Source organism: Caretta caretta, chromosome 9 (genome assembly GCF_965140235.1).
Source record: "Caretta caretta isolate rCarCar2 chromosome 9, rCarCar1.hap1, whole genome shotgun sequence".
Taxonomy (NCBI): Eukaryota; Metazoa; Chordata; order Testudines; family Cheloniidae; genus Caretta; species Caretta caretta.
Window position 1 is genome coordinate 35,526,725 of NC_134214.1, and position 25,394 is coordinate 35,552,118.

General features: G+C 43.6%; 1 long non-coding RNA gene across 1 annotated transcript in view; it reads left to right on the forward strand.

Annotated features, from left to right (window-relative positions):
- LOC125642939 (uncharacterized) overlaps window positions 1–25,394 on the forward strand; it is a 421,578-nt gene that overhangs the window by 122,871 nt on the left and 273,313 nt on the right. The window contains exons 3-4 of the long non-coding RNA XR_007358534.2: window positions 15,296–15,407; window positions 19,520–19,599. This is a non-coding gene — a long non-coding RNA (uncharacterized LOC125642939). The remainder of the gene's footprint in view (window positions 1–15,295; window positions 15,408–19,519; window positions 19,600–25,394) is intronic.

The window sequence follows — 25,394 nt, forward strand, 5'->3', positions numbered from 1 at the left end:
AGCTGGGCGGAGTCCTCTCTCCGTGGCGTAGCCCCGGGGCAGCCTGCACCCCAAATCCCTCATCTTAGGCTCCACCAGAGCCCGCACCCACAGCCGGAGCCCTCACCTCCCCTACCCCAACCCTTTGCCCCAGCCTTAAGCCCCCTCCCACACTCCGAACCCCTCAGCCCCACCCCCACCACATGAATTTTGTTATGTGTCACACACCACCTCCATATTGGTGCATGTAACAAAATTGATTCCACACATGCGTGGGAAAAATTAGAGGGAACGCTGCCCTTTTTGATGAGACTTAACCTGCTAAATTCCTTGTTGCTTCTGAGAATAGAATTTAGGCTCTTTGGAAAATTTTACCTTAAATTCTCTGCTAGTAGCCAAAATCCGAATACTAATGAAAAGAGGGCCCTTATGCACTGCAACTGTAGAGGAATGAAGAAAAGATCTTAGCGATCGACTGTTGCTGCAGTGAATATTTTCAGGGTGTTAAACAAATTTGTTTATTTTTGCAGACAGCTGGGGCCAAAATCTGCCCTGATGTTTACCCCACCACACCCAGCTGCAGTGAATGCCATTGCACAGGATGTAAGTCAAAAGTCAGGGAAGAATTTGGCCCCTGGGCTGCATTTTTGATCTGCATGACTAAACATTTGTTTCAGTTCCCAGTGAGCATGTGCTCACATCCCAACCCCCTGCACAACTGGTACCAATTACCGCCCTGGTTGGCCATGGGAACTGAACTACCTTTTCCCAGGAGGTAGGTCATGCAACTCCGGCCGGAGGCAAGCTGGTAGGGAAAGGTGGGGAAGGTTGCATTACCACTCTTATTGCTAGTCTGAGGAGACACACAGGGCTTCACTCTCCAAGCACCTTCCCAGAAGTTCTATTCACATGAAACATTTAAAAATAAGGGGTTTTATTCTTCTTTTTTAAATCCAAGCATTCCTTTCTTTCCTTTCTCTCGCTACATTATTATTTTGTTTCTTCTCCATTATTCTGTATAATTTCGTTTAATCTTAACTATATGTATGTAAATATGGTATATGTACCTGCATATAACATTTCAGATGGTTCTTTAACCCACATGCTGCTCTTACATAGCTGAAAGAATTAAAAAAATAGAGGAACTGACATTGTACAGATGTAAACTGCGAGTTTTACAATTTTCTTCCTAGATTTTTCAATGCTTAATCCATGAAGAAATGACAATCATAGTTTTATTTCTGAAGTGCCAATTACTAAGGTGTTCAGGCCACCTTACAACATACAAATTTACATCTACCTAATACCTAGTGGGGTCTGAGATGGAAGAAGGGAAATAGGCCAAGGAAGGTTACAGCATGACCTGTTTGGGGAAACATAACAAGGTAACTGCCCCCTTAAATGAAATTGGGCCCAGTGCTCCTGTTTCAATCCAGGTGTGCCCTCATTTGGTGTAATGGGGGGGAGGGTAGGGAGGACGGCTCTGAGACCTATAAATGAGAGACAGCCCAAAGGGAAAGGGGAGTTCAGAACCCAGAGTCCAGAGACAGAGAGAACATGCTCAGAAGAGGAGCAGAGCTGGGCTCAGAGCTGCAGGGAGGGGATGCTGCTGAAGGAGGGAGTGGTGAGCATTCCCTACTTGAGCAGTGGAGCCAGGTGAGACTTGTGAAAGTGGAAGGTGGTCCAGGGGGGCTCTTTCAAACTTCCCCACACTGGAAAGCCATGGCCAGAAATGGATGGAATGGTCTGAAAGCTGTAGACAGAGTTGCCTACTGCTAGAGAACTGAAGCCAGAGGGCCAGAGAGGGCTGGGGAATGAGGGAGGTGTCATCCCTGGTGTCTCTGGATGAGAGCTAGAACTAGAGCAGAGAATGAAATACGGTGGAATAGCTAGAGGGGCTAGGTGAGATGTGGTGAAAGAGCTGTACCAGAGAGCCGGAGCATGGTGAGACATTGGAGCCATGCCGGAGAGCTGAAGCATGGTGAGAGACACCAGAGCTGTACAAGGTGTGTTGATGAACTGTTGGGTCTTGAAAAATTGAATGTACTATTTGGACTGCACTGGGGGATTCTGGATTATGACTGTGGGAATTTTGTAATAAATAACCCCAGAAAGTGCTATTTATATTTGGAAAGCTTATGTGGAGTTCCTGGAGGCTCCAGAAGATAGGGGAAACTGAGGCAGGAGCACTGGTTGTGCTGTGGTCTGCCTTTGGATCGTGTCCCAGGAAGGGGCTACCTTTTCACAAGTGTTGGAGAATGTGAGCACGCAATGGGTCGCTGGGAAGAGGGCCACCCTGAGACACAAGGGGATGTCCTAAAGGAGGCCACCCTTTGACATGGAATACCATTTTAGGGTATTGTGTAAGGATTTGAACCGAGAAGGATGTGAAAGGGACTGACTTTCATCTTGTAAACTTCTTTCTTTGCCACTCAAACAAATTCTTTTGTGCTGAAATTTGTCATGCTTGCTCTGTTTCTTTTGGCTAGTTTGAGCAATTTGGGGATTATGTGAGTGTGAAAAAAAAAATCCCATTGTCCTCGTACATTCCAACTGAAATTTTTGCGCACTCATAACTCATGAGTAGCAGGAGCTAGGCTCTTTGGATGCAGTTTATTTTATAGTCCTCACTGAGAAAGGAGAAACAATTGTAACTAAAAGAAAATTGATTCAGTATTTTTAAACATGCAGGATTGGATACTCGTTTACACTTGGGCCCGTTCACAGTGCTGTAGCGAAGTCCCATGAATAAGGCCCAGGAAGATTTTAATTTCGCATTTTTGCACATGCATGTTAGAGTTTTCTCTTAATCTTTCTTGTGACAAGTTTAATTTAAGGACTCTCAGCTATGCCCTCCTGAGTTAAAGACTCCTCAGTAAATGTGCTTCAGCTTAGGGTGTGCAATGAGTTAGTAGCACTTTTCTTTTCCTGCTTTCTTTCAAACAATTAAGAGAAATAGAATGCTAACACCCAACATTCATTCAGTGTTCGAGTGAGAGAAATCACTTCTTAAGAGCCAGGAAATTAACCTTGTCCTGGAACCTGATTCTCCTCTGCCTCAGACCAGCAGCTGGCCCTGATTCCACAAAAGGTTCTGCTATCACTGGCCCTTACACTTGCACAGAGTCCTAATGACTTCAGTGGGTTTCCATGTGGGTAGAGGGATACTAAGTTTGGAACCCTGTGCAGCATTGGGCCTTACTTGTAAGTGAGCCTGTTGAACTCAATAGGGCTATGTTAGCGTAAGAACAGGATAAATGATAGAACCAGGCTCCCTGTTTCCATCACAGTCTGGGAGCAACTGAATCTAGTTTTGATTCAGCCACTGTAGGAAGGATCCAGCTGTGAAATTTACATCTAGATCTCAGTCATTTTTCTGAGCTCCTCAAAGAGCAAAACCATTTGGATCTGGGGTTCTGTTCTAGCGTATCTCTAGTTTTATAAATAATTTTACAATCTTTGATTTCTTCCCAAGAGATCTTGAATATGGGGTATTTATATAGGCAGCACTGATTGTTGTGAGTGGTAGATCCACCCACACTTAGACAATTAGGCTGAGAGTTTCAAAGGAGCCTATGAGAATTGAATTTCCATTGAAATTAAATGGGAGTTTTATGTGTGGTTTCTGTGAAAATCCCAGCCTTAGTTTACATTGTGCTGTGTCAACTGGCCTCCTGGTCCCTTCCAGGGGGGAAGAGGATTCACCTCTGTGGGGAACAGGTGAGTTACTGCTGGGGTCCCCAGGGGTGCCCCATTGGTTGAGATTGCTGAGAGGATGCATTGAATCAGCGCATCCTACACTTAACCCTGTCCATGGCCCTTTCACGACCATGCCACCCACATTTTGGGGAGCATAGTGCCCCACAGAGGAGAGGATCCTGCGGCTGATTACTGCCAGGTCCTGTATATTTCATGTGCTAGCCTGATTAGAAATGTTTCTATATCTGTGAGGTTGAGTAAGATGTTCATATGAGCATTTTGCTTTGGCTTAGTCTACCCTTTTGTGGTTACATGTGCCTTATTGAAAGTGAAGGAATTGTCCAGGAATTGAACCCTTGGAATTTACTCTATCTTGGCCATTTCCTTTTTTTGCCTGCGCAATGTGTATAGATTGTTAGCATGGTGTGGTATGTGGTAACCAATACATGCAGAGAGCCATTAATCTTCTTGTACAGCACTTTGTTAATATAACATTTAGGGGTACGGTGGAATTCATTTATAACAGTCGTACCTTGTAGTAACTGTTTGGCTGTGTGCATCTAATACTTTCCAAAAGCCACTTTCTATTAATGCTGGCATGTGTGCCCCTTACTTATACTGTGCACTGGGGCAGTCAGCTGTAATGATCAGAATAGTTATTATCATTCCTTTATGTTTCAAAGGATAGGGAGGGATTTCATATCTTGTTGGGTACACTCAGCTGCAGGTGAAGAATATTACAGCATATAAGAATGCCAATTAGACCGGAGTGACTTGCCTTGGTATTAAAATGCCTTGGAGAATTTGTTGCATCATTGAAAAATGCAAATATTGCTTCTATGTGTGTGTGTCTAATTTGGGAAGTTTGCTCATGTACAGATCTGGATTTAATGATCATTCAGATATAACACTCAAAAACAACAGCTGCCACAACCAATGTTTAGAAGAGGAATCCATTGCTGGTTATTATCTCTACACATGCAATTATGTGCAAAACAACTGTGAGTTTAGCATATTCCTTGTTTTGTTTAATTTCTAAGAACTGCTTTAATACACACTATGGAGCATTGTCTACCTAGATAGAAAAAAACAGAAATGCCAATATACTACAACTGTGAAGTTTATAGAATAAAGATGACAGTTATACATCAGTTTAACCACAGCCACGTAGCCCAAAATAATACAATCTCCCCCACAACCAACCAAACAGTCATTAACCCTAGGAGGAAAATGATTGATTAAACTTTATATTTTCACTGCCCGTGCAATTATAACACATGACATTATGCAGAGGTTTTCACTATACTGCTAATACTCCCACTGGATGTAGGTATATTTTTTTCTACAGTGTTTAAAGATGCTTTTAGCTGATACTTTTAGCAATTTAATCCAAACCAAAGCATTTATATCATGGGACTTGCCATTAATTCTCTCTTAGATGCCTTTTTTCCCATATGCCAAATTAGATATCATTCTGAAGGCATGCATTCTTAATTAGATTTTTTTTTTTTTATCAATGACTGGATTCTCAGGAGGTTTTTTGCAATGCATCGTTATTTTTCTCTCTCTACAGCATCTTCACCGAGTGGATTATTTAAACATAAAGAAACACTTTGTGGATTTTTCTTGTGACAGACCACAAACCTGTGAACTTCTTTTTTTATTTTTAACTTGAAGCTGCTAATTGTAGGAATGTATAATGAATGCTTTATCCACGACAACAAGGTTACATGGTTTGTGTTTGATGAATGTGTATATTTTTTGGGGGGGGAATACATAACTGAAAGGCTATTAGCACTATGCTGTTCTTTATCATTGCACATGACAACTGGTATTTCAGTCATCATGGGAACTGTACATCTTATCTGGCATGGGTGGCTATGAAAATGCACCCCTAAAATTGACTGGAGCCCTACCATTGTCATTTGGGCTCACAGCTGGAATCTTGCTATTTAACTTTCACAAATACGTTGTTATATCCAGATATTCTCATAACTGGAATGTTTGCACCACTAATTGGCACATTCCTACTTCAGTTTGGTAGGGCATGCCAATTTGTAACATGACTCAAGAATTTACTTCTTAATGGATAATTAGTTCACCTTTTCTAATTTTTTCTGCTCCCCAACCTCTCCTTTGTCTTGTCCCTGCCTGCCTTTCATTTAGCATTTATAATCTTGTATTATCTTGACTTCCCTGGGATTATTGCACATTTTTATCATTTGGGATTTTCCCTGACCTTTACGTAAATCAACAATACTTTGGCCTACATTGGATACGACGGAATGATTTCCTTTTAACTTGCAGCAAATTGGTGTTATATTAGTGCTGCGTTTGTTACTGCAATATTAGGGACATTTTTAACAAAATGAAGAGTCTGGATTCAGAAATCACATACAGGATAACTGGTGACAATTATAGTACTGAGAGTCTTGGTGACACCAAAGATTAACTACCTGCTCCCATGTGTGAAAATGAGGCAGTGACTTATGACTTGTACAAATATTTATAAATCTCTAATTCAAAGAGATGGCTGCAAATCCTGCTGGTTCAAGTCTCAGCCAGTCTTTTGAGCCGGTTTAAGTCACATAGTTTTTAATCCCCATTTGAAGTTCCTTTGGTCTTTGGGTTTCTCTGAACTAAAAAGCCCAGTCAAAACATGGATAAAACTGGGTGAGTTTTGCCAGAGCCATCATCAAATTGAGTGTTGATTGTGTCCTGGTGAGGCTGGTGACAGAGTCAATTCCACAATGAAACCCAAGGAATAAAATTTGCTGGCAGGCAAGCTTTTTCATTGGTTTTGCTCTTTTTAATGTCTCTAGAGATGCTGATGATGCAGTGCTCTGTCAACTTTGTTGGTGGGCACAAAACCTGACTTCAGGTGAGTTTAGAGTCCTGATCTAACATTTTCACACAACTCTCCTAGTACTTAATATGATCTCCCTTTTACCAAAATGACTGAAGATAATGAAAAAAAAAACCCATGAGGGTTTTTCACCCTTCCAGAAATAAAATAACCTAAAATTATTTGTCCTTGAATTGTGCACAAATATGATTTTGAAAATGTGACCTAACTAAAAATGTTAAAAAAGATGTATCCATGCTTGCTAAGTATCTCTTAATTAACGTTATATTCACATTGCAAGTCCACACTCTGTTTCCCATAATTATAATAGTAATTGGCTTGTATATAGCTCTTTTCCTCTGTTGGTGTCATGGTGCTTTCAAAGATGGATAAACATAATAATTCCCAGTTTGCAGGTGGGGCAGCTGAGGAATTGTAAACTGGGAATAACGATGATGTTCCCCTACCTTTTTAAGCACTATGAGATCTGCAGTTGAAGTGTCTTGTGGAGCGAGTCATGCACATCAACAGTTATAGAGCGTGGTCCTAAGTAGCACAGCAGGAGAAGACAAAATCTAGTTCTACTCTTATCCCATAATTGTGTGTCTATAATTTATTGCCTTTGCGGACTGTCTTATCATAGCATCAACTCATTAGTCATTTAATACAGGATAAGCTTATGATAGAGAATCTGTTTACTGAATGGCCTTACTGCAGAGCCATCTAGTTAATAGCATATTTTGAGGATTTGTCTTCCGGATATAGCTGTTAAACCATTTTATCTTTGGATTGTTCTACCCTTCTAAACAGTTCAACTATAATGGTTCAAAATTCTATATCTTACAATAAAAGGAGTACTTGTGGCACCTTAGAGAATAACCAATTTATTTGAGCATAAGCTTTCGTGAGCTACAGCTCACTTCATCCCTGTAGCTCAGGAAAGCTTATGCTCAAATAAATTGGTTAGTCTCTAAGGTGCCACAAGTACTCCTTTTCTTTTTGCGAATACAGACTAACACGGCTGCTACTCTGAGACCTATATCTTAGAATGATATCTCCATCATTTATTATAGAATGTGATAGTATTAGTTTATAAGAATACTAACGTAATGTATTGCCCATCTTGCACAAAATAATAAATATAAGAGCACCCCTCCTTCCTACATTGTAAAGTCAGTTGGCACTGCCTGAAACTTTGACAAAGCCACTGCATGATATACCCTCATCCACACAGCTGCTGCTGTTACGTGATATTAGTGATACCATTTCAGGGTTCATATCCCAGGGTACTGTGCATCACCAGGAGACACTTTGCTGTGTGGTGATGGTATTATCCCCTGCCTTCACACATTTGCTGATGGCAGTTCCTGATCACATCTCAAACCTTTGCCAAGCTGGGTGGAAGAGATGGAGCAATGGGATGATGAAGTGATTCTGCTCCTGCTCCGTCACAGGATAAATGTTTATGTAGCAAAGTAGGCAATCAGCAAAATGCCGGATGGAATTTGGGGAGAACTTTCTGACATGTCAAAGGTAGCCAACCTTCAGGGTCATTCAGTTCCCATGTTATAGAGCTGGTGAATGCTGGTATTGCCACAGTATGCCCGTGGGTGGACTGTTGCCTCCAGTGCAGAAGATAAAGCATGGTGTGGTGGGATCACATCATTTTGGAAACCTGGGGTGGCCTGCAGTGGTTTCAGAACTCCTCAATGAGGAAACAGACTTTCATGGAGCAGTGTGAGAAGCTTGCGCCAAACCTCCAGCACCAGATCACTCGATTCAGGGAAGCAACCTTCGTGCAGAAGCGGGTGACTATTACCCTGTGGAAGCTGGCAACACCAGACAGCTCTTGCAAACGACTTCAGGGTTGGAAAGTCCACTGTTGGGGTCATGGCTGTGCAGGTTTGTGAGGCAGTTAACACTGTGATCTACTTCGAGTGGTTGCCATAAAAAAGTTCCAGAAATAATATCTGGATTTCAGAGGATGACATTTTCAAACTGTGCAGGGGCCATCATTAGCACCCCATCTCAATACTTTGCGCACCAAAAGGGACAAGTGAGTATGTGAATTGAAAAGGCTATTATTGCTTTGTTCTGTTAGGCTTAGTGCACTGCAGAGGCAGATTCATGAATACAAATGTCGGAAACACTGATGTCAGCGTGCTAAAGAGTTTGGGATTTTTCCTGAAGGGGTAAGAAGGGACTTTATTCACCAGAAATGATGCGGTTCTCAACAGTGTGCCTGTGCCTACAGTTATTTTGGGGAACCCCGCATACTTGTGTAACATCGACAGACCCCGGTCGTTGGTGGGCAGGCTCGAACCTGGGGCCTCTGGAGCTTAGTGCATAAGCTACAAGCCATATGGCCCTTAGCTAAGGCTGTAGAGCAGACTCATTAATCTCTCTCTAAGTGGTCTCGGTGCCACTAGATGGGACAGAACACCACACCCAGGACCGGTGTTCCTGTTGGATCATATTAAAGAAGTTCTGTATTAAAATCACAAATGAGTTTGATTCCCCAGAGTTTAAATTCCAGGGTATTACTAATTAAGAGGTCTCTTGGTTTTTGGTACTGTTTCTCTCCCTCTATGTGTGAAACTTGCAAGCTGCTAATTGTGTTAGTACATTCTAAGACAGAGTCTGTTCTCAAAGCAATTCACAGAGAGAGAGACTCAAAGCAATACTCTAACAACAGAAACAACACCCAGAGACTCCCCACCCTTTTGTTGTATTAACAATTGTGATTAAAATAGAGATAGAGGATGTATGTGGATGGATGCTTGGTGTGGATAATAACTGAATGATCAGGGAGGTGCCAGCCTAAGAATCCAGTGTCCATCGGCTGAAGAAGGCGTCAAGTGGAAATAACCAGAGGACCCCACCTGGAGGGCAGACTGGAATCCACCCAACAGCCTCAAGAATGGGAGAACCAAAGAACAAGATAACATCTTGGAGCCGTCAGGAATGTGCTATCTGCTGATTGATTCAGCAACAGCATGATGAAGCAATTCCCATAGACTGGCATAGGAAGAAATTCCTATAAGAATAGACTCTAAAAAGTGAGAACTTTGGGGGGGGTCTGATTCTGCAAACCAACTTCCAGGAGCATCAGATGAGCATCTGACAAGGCCCTGCTCCCTCCTCATGTCCAGGCCACCTGGCCAGTGGCTTGGCATGAGCAACTCTAAGGCTGGTAACTATGATAACAACCTTGCAGAACCTGTGTGTGTGTGTATGAACGAATGAATGTGTGAATAAATAGGAGATTGAATGGAATGTTATAACTAGAACTAACTGCTTACTATGATTCTTTCTGTATTCACAATAAATGTGGTATTTTGCCTTTTTCCCTTTAATAAGATCCTGCTGGTTTTTATTTTATTGGTACAACATTCCCTCTAATTTTCCCCACGAATATGTGGAATGAATTTTGTTAGGTGCACATCACCCCCATATTGGTGCACCTAACAAAATTCATGTGGTGGGGGTGGGACCAAGGGGTTCGGAGTGTGGGGGGGGGCTGAGGGCTGGGCCAGAAGGTTGGGGTGTGGGGGGGAGTGCTGGCTCCGGCTGGGGGTGTGGGCTCTGGGGGGGGGGCAGGGATGAGGGATTTGGAGTGTAGGCTGCCCGGAGGTTACAGTGGGGAGAGAGGACTCCCCCCAGCTCTCTATCCCTGCAGCAGCACGTATGCTGGGGTGCGGGGGGAAGAGGTTCTTCTCCCCTGGCCAGTCCATGCAGGGGCTGGGTTGGGGCTGGGGGAGGGGCGCCTCCCTCCCAGCTGTGGCAAGTCCAGGGCAGGTCTGTGTTGGGGCTGGTGGGGAGAGATGCCTCTCCCTGTTGTGGCAGATCCATGCTGGGGCCAGAGGGGAGAGGCACCTCTCCTCACCATAGCAAACCAACTGGGGGAGAGGCATCTCTCCCTGCCGCAGCCCTGAGCCCCTGTGTGGCGCTTAATAGGCAGCTGCATGGCCGTGCAGCTTAGAGGAAACTTAGCCCACGAGGTGTGTGGGTTCCATAGTTCCCCTAGTTGAGGAAGCATGCCCCGATCTTCAGAGACTTCCCAGCTGAAATCCTAGATGAGCCCGCACTTGTAACACCAACAGACCCTAATCGTCAGCGGGCAGGATCTAAATGGGCACCTCTGGAGCTAAATGCATGAGCCTCTATTGCATAAGCTAAAAGCCATGTGGCCCTTAGCTAAGGCTGTAGAGCAGACTCACTAATCTCTCAGTGCCACTAGATGGAACAGAACACCACACCCAGGAGGTATGTGGGTTGCACCTGCTCCTAATTTGTCCCAGGAAACCATACCCCAACATCAATGACCCTGGAAAAAGGGAATTCAATTACAAACTCAGTAGCTGCAGAATGGTTGTGGAGTGCCCATTTGGTAGGCTGCAATCTTATTGGTGCTGCTTATGCACCCGGCTGCTTGCCAATGTGGCCAGTGCCAGTAGTCTAATTGTTGACTGGTGCATGCTATGACATTTGTGAGGGTAAAGAGGAGTGCTTCTGTCCCAGGTGGGCTCAGGACAAGTCTGACTTACAAACTCTGTACAGGTTTCAGCGTAACAGCCATGTTAGTCTGTATTCGCAAAAAGAAAAGGAGTACTTGTGGCACCTTAGAGACTAACCAATTTATTTGAGCATAAGCTTTCGTGAGCTACACCTCACTTCCTCAGTGAGCTGTAGCTCACGAAAGCTTATGCTCAAATAAATTGGTTAGTCTCTAAGGTGCCACAAGTACTCCTTTTCTTTTTGCAAACTCTGTACAGGCTGCTGGAACCCACCCATCTGCACACTAGGACTGGTTCCTAGTGGCCAAGGGAAATCAGGGATGCCATATGTGCACATGTCTTGGCACAGCAGGAAGGCAGAGGATGACATCTGGCTGTGCCGAGGGACATTTTCACACCCTGGGTGGCAGCTGGAAAAGTAGGAGGGAACATCAGCACCCACATATGGGGCTATGTGGCTTTGTGAGAGTTTTGTTCCTCTATAGCTGAAGGTCATTAGCTATTCCTTCCTGTGACTATTCACCCATTACAGGCAATTATCACTGGGTTAACACCTTCAGGGGTTGTGTTTGTGCTGTAGAGGGTGGGTGGCTGACTTGAAATGCGGTCATTGTGAAATGCTTTTGTCTTCACTGTTCACACTTGTTTACAGATCTCTGTTATTGGGAACGCTCAATCTCCCTTAATGACCTTATCAACGTTTGCTTTGGTGTGTGCACATGTGCACCCATTCTTTCCCGTAACCATTCACTGTCAACAGTGCTAACTGCAACTTCTTGGCTGTTTTGGAGCACTAATCACTACTAAGGATGAAACTGATAAAGGTTTTGGGGGCAAAGGACGGGGCCAGTTAAATATTTAATCACTTGGGAGTGGCAGATGTCTGTATTGTTATTTTTCTGCATGTGAACTACGCCATAAAAACGTTTATCTCCCCATTTTCTCTGTTATGAGTTATGGTGCATTTAGAATTAGTAGTACTTTCTGTAAGCACATAATACTAACACACTTTCCCCGCCCTTCTTGTGTAACCTTGGGTTTATGCCCAAATAAATTTGTTAGTCTCTAAGGTGCCACAAGTACTCCTCGTTCTTCCTGGGACTTTAGATATTTCTGAACCTGTGGTGTGGGTGGGTGTAGAATGGACAGAAAAGTGTTTTGCGGTATGAGGGCACCAGACAATTGCACCATTCCAATTCATGTGCTATGAATCACTGGGCCCCATCCTGAACCTGAAAACATCTCTATTCATCATACCTAGGAAGGAGGGTCCACACACAAATCAGGGAAACTACAACACTTTTAAAAGTACTATAAGGTACGTGTAAGTAAAATATTTAAAAAAAAATATGGAAACCAACAAAACATAACAGGAACAATGGCCAAATGTTAATAGAGCTGCACCAGTCTCCTTGCTGTACCCATGACAAGTGGGGAACGATGGGAAAATTATTCTTGAGGACAAATGGGGAGGTCTGCCTGCCAGGGTTTGGGAGACAGGTACTTGATGGGGTTCACAACTCCCACAGGCTCTTTGTTCCTATGCTGGACATTTGTGTGTGTTTGTGGGGGGGCTCCCTATGCAAGGAGTTTTAGGTGCCAGTGGAGTCCTGCAGGCTCCTCCTGGTCACTCAGGGAAGGGGAGGATGGATTCTCCACCGCAGCAGCACCATGGGCAGCAGCAGGATGAGGAGGTGGTGGTGATTCATGGACGGTGAAATGACCAGGGCAGCAGGCAGACCCTGAACTCATTCAGCCACCAGGTCTATCAGCCTCTCTGTTAGGGATTGCTCCTGTTTCCTTTGGCATGTTCCATGTTCCTTCCTGCTCCATGGACCAGTTAATCCGTGTCTCTTCCCGTTGAAGAGGCCAATGCTCCTGTGCCCTTAAGGAACTCAAACTTCTCTTGGTTCTGCCAATAAACAGCTTGTCCAAGGTTCTCCTCCTTCTGCCTCTGCTTTCTGTGGGTGCTGCTCTTGTCAGCCTGGTGGAATGGTTTCCCTTTTGAGAGCTGAAGGTCCTGCCAATTCAGAGACAAGGTCTATCTATCTATCTATCTATCTATCTATCTATCTATCTATCTATCTATCTTTTGGAGTAAGCCACATGACATAATGTACTGTAGGTGGCCAAAGTTTTGATACTTTTCAGCATTCCAGGCATGCAACTGTTAGACCGCCCTTGGTTCTCAGACAACTTTTGCAGCCCAGGAAGAAGGAGCCGAGGCTAGTAATGGTAAGATAAATGTACTAATTTTTTTAAAAAGCTTTTCATAGTGTCTCCAGAGGGGTGGGAGTGGAGAGTGGCAGTTCCTTCCAGGGGCTGCTAGTTTGCCATGTCTTCTTTAGAGTCTGGCCAACATTTCCACTATTCCACCATTTGGAGAACACAGAAGTTTCCTACAACTGTCCAATCCCCAAACAGGGCCTTTTAAAATGTGTTCTCTCCCTTCCCCTGCTCTGCGTTGCCCCAGGATCATTGCTAGGGCGCCGGGGCAGGTGGAGGGGCCCGGGCTTCCAGGCTTCCCCCTCCCCCACACTTTTAAGAAGAAACCGCTATCCCTGATGATTGCTGCCTACGTGCTGGCTGAGAAGTGCACAGACAATGGAGCACAATAATTGTTCATTAATAATTTGCTTTTCAATAGCCATGTGTTGCTTCGGGACCATTGGATTGAAGTGAGGGCTGAGCTTAAAATCCGGCGTATAGCCCCAGAACAAGAAGGATATAGGCAGGGAGGGTGAGGGATCCATTGTAACTGAGCAGCCTTGGGTTCTGGTTCCTCCTTGGGGTCCTCCTCAGGTTTATCGGACACTGACCACACATTGATCAGCACCCGTGTGTGGTCAGTGGGACAGGCAGCTGTTCTCAGAGCAGGATCCATTTTCACCCATATTGATCAAGAGCTGATGTGGTCAGCACAACTACTACTGGTGAAAACAGCAAAGAGTGAGGATGGGGAGGGACCTTTATATGGTGGGTAAGGGTCATGAGGAAAGAAAGAATTAAGTGCATTGTGGGACTGTGGGTAAACGATTACTGAAACTTGAGACTGGGTACATGTCCCTTACCCCCCTCCACACTGCACAGTGGCATGGGTTTGGGGCCAGGCCACAGCCCAAGGCATGTACTTACCCACACCCCTCAGGCGTGCTAGCTTACTTGTGAATTATATAATTTTTATAAGATTCCATGGTAAGGTTTCAAGTTAGGAGCACATTCATTTTGCAACCCCTGCTCCCCAAATTCTATCCCTCCCCACTGGAGAAATGCACTGGTACAGAAAGATACCAAACCTCTTATATATCTTCAGTGGAAAAAATAGAACAAGCATCTCCCTGCTGATAAGGTTTTTAGAAATGTGGTGTCCATTCTTGTTTGATCTGAGAGAATATTGTCACTTCAATAAGAATTCAGAGGCTACTATGGTGTGATTTTGGGTGAAGCAGTGTAGCTGCTCCTTGCAATCACTTAAACACATTGGCTACTATTCTAATTCTCTGAGTCTCAAGAAGTCTCGTACCTCTAGCCTGTAAAACACACATCTTTATTTGACCCGATGAATGTTTAGTCTGTTTCTTTTTGGCAAATGCACGTCAGCAAGGGTGTCCACCAGATTGATGCTAAAGTGTTGTCTTTACTTGCCATCTGTCTGGACTGACTGGGGAAAAGAAGCAAAGTGGGCTTCGTTTAGGAAAAATATAAGCAGTTTACTTGACACAAAGAGTATCATAGATGTATGAAAAGCAGCTGGGTCCAGAGTGGGAGGTACAGGGGAAAAGTCTGTTTTACAAAGATATTTTTTCTTGTTCATTCAATAAATGCATCTCATTTTGTTCTTATTTTGTTTTGTCTTGGAAAAAGTTACTAATTATTTCTAATGAAAATTTGTTTCCAGTCGCATTTGTTTTATTTATGGTTTTGCCCAGCCCAATAGTTATGACATTTTAAGTGTATGGTCTGCATAAGGATCTAATTCTGCAAATGGTTACTATTCACAAAGCACAGCACTTAAGAATATGTGTGTACAGGATCCAAACTGGTTAAGTTTCCCTTAGGCCTTGAAGTGCTTTTTATGTTATTGGTGCCTTATTGTTTCCATCTTTGGTTGTACATGTTCTAGGGATTTGCAATTTATTTCTCTTTTGCATTGCCTTGCTTGTGAAAAATCCACTAGACACAGTTTGGATTGGCAGTGAAATCCTGTTCACAATAATTGTATTTGAACGTGCTCACAAGATGCTTTTTCCTCCAGCTCACCTCCACCCTTGGAAGTACTTGGAATCATCCTTGGTTAGAGTGAACTGGCCAGACGCCTTTTGCAATTAAATTTACTTTCTACCTTGACTGGCTGAACCTATCCCATGGTGAGTGTGCGTCTCGGCGAAAACCAATGTTACATGATTTCTGAAAGAAAGAGGGGCTGAATTTTAGTCGAACTGTCTGATCAAGCTGTTCAACCACAACCTTGCATATATATTCACAATGAGCCTTTACCACATGAAAATGAAACGCTGACCACTTGAATATGAACTTTTTTTAAAAACTTCAGGGCCTATAAGCCCCTAAAAAAGGCTCTCGTACTGTTACTCATAAACTTCTTGCAAACTGAATTGGGAAGGTTTTATGCAGCTCTTATGTTTTCCCCTCTGCGAGTCCAACGCTGGAATCATCACTCATGTTGATAGGTACTTCCTCACATGAGTAAGAATTGCTCAGCATGAGCAGGGGTTCCAGATCTAGGCCCCATTTACTAGATTTCATGAGAACAGCCATACTGGGTGAGACCCAACTAGTCCCAATATCCTATTTTCTGACAGTGACCACGGCCAAATGCTTCAGAGGGTATAAATAGACCTGTGCAATTTATTGGGTGACACATCCCCTATTCTCCAGTCCTAGTCAGAGGATTAGGGACTCCGAGAGAATGGGATTTCATCCCTGACCATCTTGGGTAATAGCCACTGGTGGAACTAGTCTCCATGAATTTATCTAATTATTTTTTTAACCCAGTTATACTTTTGGCCTTCACAACATCCCCTGGCAATGAGTTCCACAGGTTGACTGTGCATTGTGTGAAGTACTTCCTTATGTATGTTTTAAACCTGCTGCCTATTAATTTCATTGAATGACTCCTGGTTCTTGTGTTATGTGAAGGGGTAAATAACACTTCCTTATTCACTTTCTCCACACAGTTCATTATTTTATCAATTTCTAACATATCCCTCCTTAGTTGTCTCTTTTCTAAACTTTTCTAAACCCGTCCCAGTCTTTTTAATCTCTTCTCATCTGGAAGCTGTTCCACACCCCTAATCCTCTTTGTTGCCCTTCTTTGTACCTGTTCCAATTCTAATACATATATTTTTGAGATGGGCTGATCAGAACTGTGTGCCGTATTCAAGGTGGTGTTATATATTGGCATAATATTTTCTGTCCTATCTATCCCTTTCCTAATGGTTCTTCCCATTCTGTTTTTTGAGTGCCACTGCACATTTGAATGGATGTTTTCGGAGAACTATCCACAATGACTCCAAGATCTCTTTCTTGTGTGGTAACAGTTAATTTAGACCCCATCGTTTTGTATGTATAGTTGGGATTATGTTTTCCATTGTGCATTACTTTGCATTTATCAACACTGAATCTAGGTGTCTGACAACTCTGTTCTTTACTATGGTTTCAATCAATTTGCCTGGTAGTGAAATTAGGCTTACCAGCCTGTAATTGCCAGTATCGCCTCTGGAGCCTTTTTAAAAAATTGATATCATATTAGCTATCCATCAGGCATCTGGTACAGAGGCTGATTTAAGACAGAGATTACATACCACAGTTCTTCTGCAGTTTTATATTTGAGTTCCTTCAGAACTCTTGGGTGAATACCATCTGGTCCTGGTGACTTATTGCTGTTTAATTTATCAATTTGTTCCAAAGCCTCCTCTACTGACACCTCAATTCCTCAGATTTGTCACCTAAAAAGAATGGCTCAAGTGTGGGAATCTTCCTCACATGCTCTGCAGTGAAGACCGATGCAAAGAATTTGTTTAGTTTCTCTGCAATGGCCTTGTCTTCTTTGAGTGTTCCTTTAGCATCTTGATCATCTAGTGGCCCCACTGATTATTTGGCAGGCTTCCTGCTTCTGATATACTTTAAAAAATTGCTGTTAGTTTTTGAGTCTTTTGCTAGTTGCTGTTCAAATTCTTTTTTGGCCTGCCTAATTATATTTTTACATTTGACTTGCCAGAGTTTATGCTCCTTTCTATTTTTCTCAATAGGATTTGACTTCCAATTTTTAAAGGATGCCTTTTTGCCTCTAACCGTCTCTTTTACTCTCTTTAATCATGGTAGCATTTTTCTAGTCCTCTTACTTTTTTAAAAATTTGGGATATACATAAAGTTTGAGAATCTATTATGGTATTTTTAAAAAGTTTCCATGCAGCTTGCAGGCATTTCACTCTTGTGACTGTTCCTTTTAATTTCTGTTTAACTAGACTGTTGGTTTTTGTGTAACTCCCCTTTTTGAAGTTAAATGCTATGTGAGGGTTTCTTTGTTACCCCCCCACCCCAAGGATATTACATTTAATTACATTATGGTCACTATTACCAAGCAGTTCAGCTATATTCACTTCTTTGACCAGATCCTGTGCTCCACTTCAGATTAAGCCAAGAACACTCTTTCCCCTTGTGAGTTCCAGGACTGCTCCAAGAGGTAGTTGTTAATGGTGTCTAGAAATATTATCTCTGTATCCCACACTGAAGTGACATGTTCCCATCAGTATGAGGATAGTTGAAACCCCCCATTATATTGGGTTTTCTATGTTTGTAACCTTTCTCATCTCCCTGGGCATTCCACAGTCACCATCAACATCCTCATCAGGTGGTTGGTATGTATTCCGACTGCTGTACTCCTAGTATTCAAGCATGGAGTTTCTATACATACAGATTCTGAGGTACAGTTTGATTCATTTAACATTTTTACTATATTTGACTCCATGCTTTCTTTCACGTACTGTTTCACTCCCCCACCAGTGTGACCTATTCTGTCATTCCTATATATTTGTATTCTAGGGTTGTTATGTCCCACTGATTATCATTGTTCCACCAACCATCTGTGGTGCCTATTATATCAATATCTTCATTTAATACCAGGCACACAAGTGAACCCACCTTAGTATTTAGACTTCTAGTATTTCTGTACAAGCACTTATCAAATTTGTCAATATTTAGTTGTTTGCCTTCATGTGATGTAATTGAATGGGACTCTATTTTTGTTTGACTGTTTCTCTTCACCTCTTGTACTTATCAACTTCTAGTCTCTCCTCTTTACTATGACATAGAGCATAGGTGCCAACTCTGTTGCTGCTCTGGGGCAGGAGCACCCATGGGGAAAAAATGGTGGGTGCTGAGCACCCACTGGTAGCCCCCCTATCAGCTCCCACCACACCTCCCAGTGCCTCCTATCCACCAGCGGGCCCTGCGGCTCAGCACATCCCCCTCTCTCCCCATGCCCGCCACGAACAGCTATTTTGTGGTGTGCAGGAGGCTGCAGGGGAGGGGGAAGGAGCAAGGGCGTGGCATGCTTGGGGGAGGAACAGGCGGGAAGAGGCGGGGAGGGGGCGGAGTCCGGGGCAGAGCCAAGGGTCTTGTTTCCCCAGCACTTTGAAAAGTCGGCACCTGTGGTATAGAGTATCCCCTTTAATGAATTCTTCCCTAAGGAGTGACTCTGTCCGAACCATACGTTCCTCTGCACTTGCCGGCTTTTCCCCAGCTCTTAGTTTAAAAACTTCTCTGCTACCTTTTTTATTTTACATGCCAGCAATCTGGTTCTGTTTTGGTTCCTGTATAGACTACTCCTTTCCCAAAAGGTTCCCCAGTTCCTAATTAACCTAAATCCCTCTTCTGAACACTATCATCTGATCCATGCATTGAGACCCTGCAATTCTGCCTTTCTAACTGGCCCTGTGTGTAGAACTGGAAGCATTTCAGAGAATGCTATCATGGAGGTTCTGGACTTTAATCTCTTACCTGACAGCCTAAAATTGACCTCCAGGACCCCTTTCCTTCCTTTACCTGTGTCAATGGTGCATACAACCACCAGCTCCTCCCCAGCACTGCACATAAGCCTGTCTAGATGTCTTGAGAGGTCTGCACCTGGCAGGCAATTCCCCATGTGGTTCTCCCAGTCATCACAAACCCAACTATCTAATCTAATAATGTAACCCCCCATTACTATTATCAATCTCTTCCTAACAACAGGGGTTCCCTGCTCCGGAAAGGTATCCCCTCTGCAAGAGATGCCAGGACATCATTTGGAAGGAGGGTCCCAAGTCCCAACTATGGGATCATTTCCTTCTGCTTCAGATTGATGTTCTCATTCCCCGAGACTTTCCTCTTCCTCAGCAGCACTAAGGCTGTCAGACTGGAGCTGGGACCATGCTACAGTGTCCCAGAAAGACTCATCTATGTACCTCTCTGTCTCCCTTAGCTCCTGCAGTTCAGCCACTCTGGTTTCAAGAATCTGCACTCCGTCTCTGAGGACCATGAGCTGCTTGCACCCACAGGCAGGTAATCATACATACCTCATTCAGTGCAATAAACTGCATAGCCCCCACTCTGTTGCTGGAATTCTGCCTGTATTATTTTTACTCTTGTAGGGATTTTTTATTTGTGTGTGATTTTTTTTGGGGGGGAGGTTTAGTGCCCCAAGTTTAGAGAATGTTTGTTAGGTGTATCTGCCTCTCACAGTCCCTCTAAACTCCCTCACCAAACCCTGCTGTTTGCTAGCTCCTCTGGTCATTTACGAGCAGGCTTTTTAAACCCCTGTTCTCCCTGAGTTATCCCAAGCCCCTTGCCAAGGGATCAAACGATGACAGACTAGAGCCTCATTAGGAAGCTTTCAGCCTTGCCTAGCTGGCCATTAGGTTCAGTGCACAGCCTCCCAAACAGACCACACTAGAAACTTCAGTCAAACAGGCACAGGGCCAGCAAGCCAACACACAACAAACAAACGAACAGACTACAAACTCACTGAGGGTCACACCGTTGCTTCTCCTCCATCTGGAGAAGTGCCTCTCAAAACTCCCCTGTTTTCTGCTCCTTTTCATTATCTTATTTATTGCAGGACAGTAGTTTTCTCTGGTTGTGCATGTTTATTCCTGTTGTTAGAATCTCACATAGCACATCAGGAGTTAGGATGACAGATGAATGTCTAACTTTAGGCTCGAAAGCTGAACACTTTGAATGATGGGGTCCATTTTTAAAGGGCCGAGTCCCAGCCTTTCCTCTTTGATCAGAACAAGTTGTGCCAGTAAAATATCAACTGGGTAAGCAAGACTGAGTACTTGCATGTTTAACTGTCTGAGTGTCACCATCTGTTAGATACACAACTATTCAGAATTGCACTTGCATGTAAACTGTGAGTGTAAATTGTGCCTGCAATGCCCTGGTGGCTGCATTGGTGGGATGAATTTTGTGGGTGTAAATTAAGCCTTCCAAAAAATTGCAGCTGTTTTGAAATTTGCTAATAAATAGATTTTTTTCTGGAATTAGATTAGCATATAATTGCCTTTCTCCATATTGTTTGCCTTGCATCATCTCTTTTGCGTGACATGTTTACTTTGTCTCATCTCTTGTGCGGCATGTTTACATTTTACTGGGTTTCAAAAATTGTCTGCTAGGCTGGATGATTCATGTTTTTGTTGGATCTATTAGCTTGATTTACTGTTTTTATAACTAAAAAGAAAAGGAGGACTTGTGGCACCTTAGAGACTAACAAATTTATTTAAGCATAAGCTTTCGTGAGCTACAGCTCACTTTATCGGATGAGTGTGTTTTGAGTTTTAATGTAGAGGTTTTTGCTCTGACCTTCCCTCTTTAAAATGATAACTTTTAGTGCATAACATTTTGAATAATGAGTCAGCTGTTTTTGTAGATAATGAGGCTAATTTATTGAGGAATTTAGCACATACGCACTGGGCTTGATTTTTTATTATGTTTTACTAGTTTTGTGGTGCTGGACCTCCACTGATATCAATGGAGATATACTGGTGTAAAATTGGTGTAGCAGAGTGGGAAATTAGTCCCTTGATTGATGCACTTCAGGAGGAGATAAGATCCTTCTCAAATATGCTGTGGGCCTGTGTATTTAAAACACTGACACAATCCATTTTGTGGTCCAGGTCCTCAGCTAAAGTAAATTGGCACAGCTCCCATGCAGTTACATTAATTTGCCACAACAAAGGATCAGATGCTGTATATTTTCATATTTACACAAAATTAGATGAACAGAAGAATTTGCAGAGGTCCATGTATGCAACTGGATCGCACACTATTCATGTAATGTTATTGATCATCGAACAATTACTATAACAACTCTACCCTTTTAAACAAGGTGTTGATTGATATCGACAAAATATGATGGATAAACTAGATTCAATGACATGTAAGGAGATGCTGGATTCTTTACAACAATAAAGGAAATACCAGGAAGAAGCAAACCAGACCCACTAGATAAATACAAAAGGCATGATTGATTAACGGGGTAATCATGTGTGCCAACAACTTTTGTTTCAAAGCAGAGACGAATGAGCTTCTTCCTACATGTTCTTTTGAAGAAAGAACTTGATCTCCCATTGAAAGTTTACCAACAAAGTGAGTCTCTTCATGCATCCTCAGAGGAATATTTCTCTTTCTTTTTAAACTAATTGTGGGTAAACATAATGCTTAGCAAAGTAAAGAAATAATAGTGTTTTCTATAGCCAGGCATAGGGTGGGCAGATGTGTTACAATCGATCCTCACACAAGGCTGCCAATGACCTCTGTTTTGACCTGCAAGGGCTATGCTATTCTAATCCTGGGCTCTTTTTGAGCAGAGATGGTAAACTGTGCTGGAATTGTATGGTAGTTCATGAAGGGGACAAATAGGGACAGAATGAACACAACAAATTTTGTATTAAATTCCACAGAACTAAGCCATACTTGAAAAAGGAGTGAGCTATGGAAAGGTCAGGGAGAGGCAGAGGACTCTTGTGGTTAAGGCTCAGGTTCAGTTCCTCAGACCTTCCAGATAACTTTGGACAAGTCATCTAGTCTCTGTGTGTGTGTCAGGATACTGGGTCATAGGCAGTCAAGCCTAGTGGTCAGAACAGGAGTCAGAACTGGAGTATGTGAATTCAGGGAAGGCAGGAGTAGGACTAGTTCCAAGGTAGGAACACGGCTGGAACAGGACTGGGGTGCAGGGCAGGAACAAGGTTGGTTCCAAGGCAGACAAAGCAAAATTATTGGAGCAAAGCAAGCACAGGAAAACAGAGAATCCACAGGTATGTATATTGAGCAGCCACTGGCCCAGATGCACTCATTGACTGCCTGATGATTAGACAGGCGCAGGGCAGGCCCTCATTCCTGACAGCGCCTCCATTCCCCATCTGTAAAATGCAGATAATAGCGCTGCCCTATCTCACAGGGTGTCATGAGGATAAATGCATGAATGTTTGTGAGACTTTTAGTTATTACACAGATGATAAGCACCACAGACAAGCCTATAAATAAATATTGCAATACGTGTGGGAGATGGCACTCTCACCTGGGGATAGCTAAAAGTTTTGGCTAAGTAACCAATCCATTGACTCCTTTCCATAATCTCCCAGGGCTGATCTTCCCTTACACATAGTGTGATCACTAACAGTTCAGCAGCCAGAGATAGCACATTTGTGGTAAGGAAAGTTGTCCCATGAAATAAAAGCTACACTCTGTGGCGGACATGTGCATACTGGTGTCTGTACCCATGCTCTCAGATGATAAGGATATATTTATGACTGCACATTCTAGACACAAACAAAAGCTTGCATTTCTTTCTCTTTCCCCTGCTCAGGATTCCTTCCCAGAGGATCTCTCCACTTTAACTCTCTCCATATTCTGAGTGTCACAGAAACCTTTCCTCTAGCTGAGGAAAACTAGATGGGGTATTTTTCTGAACCAGCAATGCCATTCCTTATGTGGAGGACCCCCTATTTAGTAATATGAGGCTGTCATGGGGTGTATATACCTCTTGCTGTCTCAGATGCTAAAGGATTAATGGGGAAACTGACTGCTTGCTCAGCTGAGGCAGACTGGTGGCCTCACAACAGCTGTGGAAAGTAGAGTGGACAGGTAGGATGGCTGCTAGAGAGGCTGAGAAGCCACTGAGAGGAGGACCCTTCAGCAGCAGACTGGTGAGAAGTCCTCCAGGAAGACGGTGATGGGCGAGGAACAGCCTGCAAGAGAGACATGGTGGGAAGCAGGCCAAGGAAATAATAAGGGGTTGGGAAAGATTGGTGCCAACCACTTCATACAGGGTCTTTGGCTGGGCACGGAGGGAATGGGTGGGCCTGGATCTCCATACTGAAGCCAGCAAGTGGGTAACTGACTTTAAGTATCCAATTGTTGGAAATCTAGTCACTCTAGACAAAAGATTGGTCCCTGGCCAGAAGAGCTGGTGTAGCAGGAGGAGGTTTCCTTGGCAACAAAGTCACCTGGCAGGGGTTTGTGCTCATGGGAAGCAGGTAATGGTGACACATGGGCAGAAGGCTTTTAAAGGGCAGAAGCTGGTCTGCTCAGGGTCCATTGTCCTCTAGTCCATGAGAGAGAAACAACCCAGCATATAATGGCTCATGAGGCACTGGACTCCCTGCCTGCCTTTCTAGACCCAGAGAAAAGTGAGCTACAAAATGAGGGATATTGTGGTTTCAGGTGTTTGTTGTTTTATATGAACTGTGCTTTACGTGATGAAGTATAAAAGAGCATAACGGAGTTAGACTGTCAAAGTTGTGTGCTGACTGTTTCACAACTGTGGTGCTCTCCCCTGAGAGTTTAAAACTGTAAACCAGAAGCTTCATCATGCCATTGGGTTGGGTTCTGGGAGAGGGATGTGATTAAGTAACTAGGGTATCTTTAGGGGTCAGCGCTGGTCCTGAGGCCTAATGTAGATGAACTGAAGAGCCTTATTTCCCAGAAGTGGTAGCAGCTTAAAAGTATGTGTCCAGGAAATCTTCCAGAGAGGTCAAGGCAGGAACCAGTGCTGCAACCTGCTAAGGTTACAGAAGTTTAATGCACACTAGGAGATCCAGAGCACAGAGGTTTGGATTCCCCTCATGGCAATCCTACTGAATGGCCAGCCGGGGATGCTCACTAAGATCTGTGACAGCTCCTTAATAGTTGTGGTTGCAGGGCATTCCAGGTGTTACCACTACAGGGCTCCAAAGCGGTATATGTAGTCTACACCTGGGGAGGGCAGGAACAAAAATTTTGAACACAATTGTTTCTCATTGGAAATAAGGCTTTATTGAAATTGAGATTTTCTGTGGGAAAAGATTGATATTTTTGGCAGAATTTTCTGTCGGGAAAATATAAATAAAACATTTCACTTCAGGTCAGATTTGACATTAATCTCTGCATCCTGGAGCTGCTGTCTCATGGGAATTGTCATTGGTGATCCCTCTCAGCCCCATTCTCCCCTATCAGCAGTGCTTCCTGGCTGGTTCTGCATCATAGTCTCTCCCTGGGGCATAGCTGCCACAGTGGGTGCTGCTGTGGGCAGCACCATGACCACATGTGCAGACTTTCCAAAGTGCCTGGGGGTGCTTGACACCTGGTTCTGCTGCAGGCTCCTCCACTCCACCCCTTCCCCCAAAGCCCCATCCCCGCCTCTTCCTGCCCAGTTCTGCTCCCTCCCCTGAGCACGCCATGTCCTTGCTTCTACCCCCATCCCCCCAGAGCCTCCTGTGCATTGTGAAATAGCTGATTGAGGAAGGCGGGAGGGAGGGGGAGGCGCTGATCCATGGTGCCTGCCAGCGGGTGGGAGGTGCTGGGGGATGAGCAGAGCTGATGGGGGCTGCCGATTGGTGCTCAGCACCCACCATTTTTTCCCTATGGGTGCTCCAGCCCCAGAGCACCCATGGAGTCAGCACCTATGACCATGAGTTCCACTGGGCACAAATACAGCCCCTGGGTACCTCTTAAAATTATTTAAAGTCTTAATGAAAAAAGGTCTGAGCTCTTTACTTTTCATTATGGTTCACTTGTGTCATGTAAACTGTGACTTCCTATATGAGGTCTATAATGACAGCTCTAGCTATGACGGAGAATTTAGATATTCTGATAGCATACTGACAAAGGCCAATTTGCTTTGGTCAGATTAGTTGTTAAAGATATCTAATGCTCATTCCTGGCTGTTCTAAAAGATAATTAGGTGCTTCATTGAAACCATTTCAGTATCCAGGCTCTGATTTCCATTTCATCCACTTCATTAAAATCATTTAGTGTTAAAGCAGCAAACCACAAATGGCAAAAAGCATTTACATCATTAGTAATTATTATGAACTATT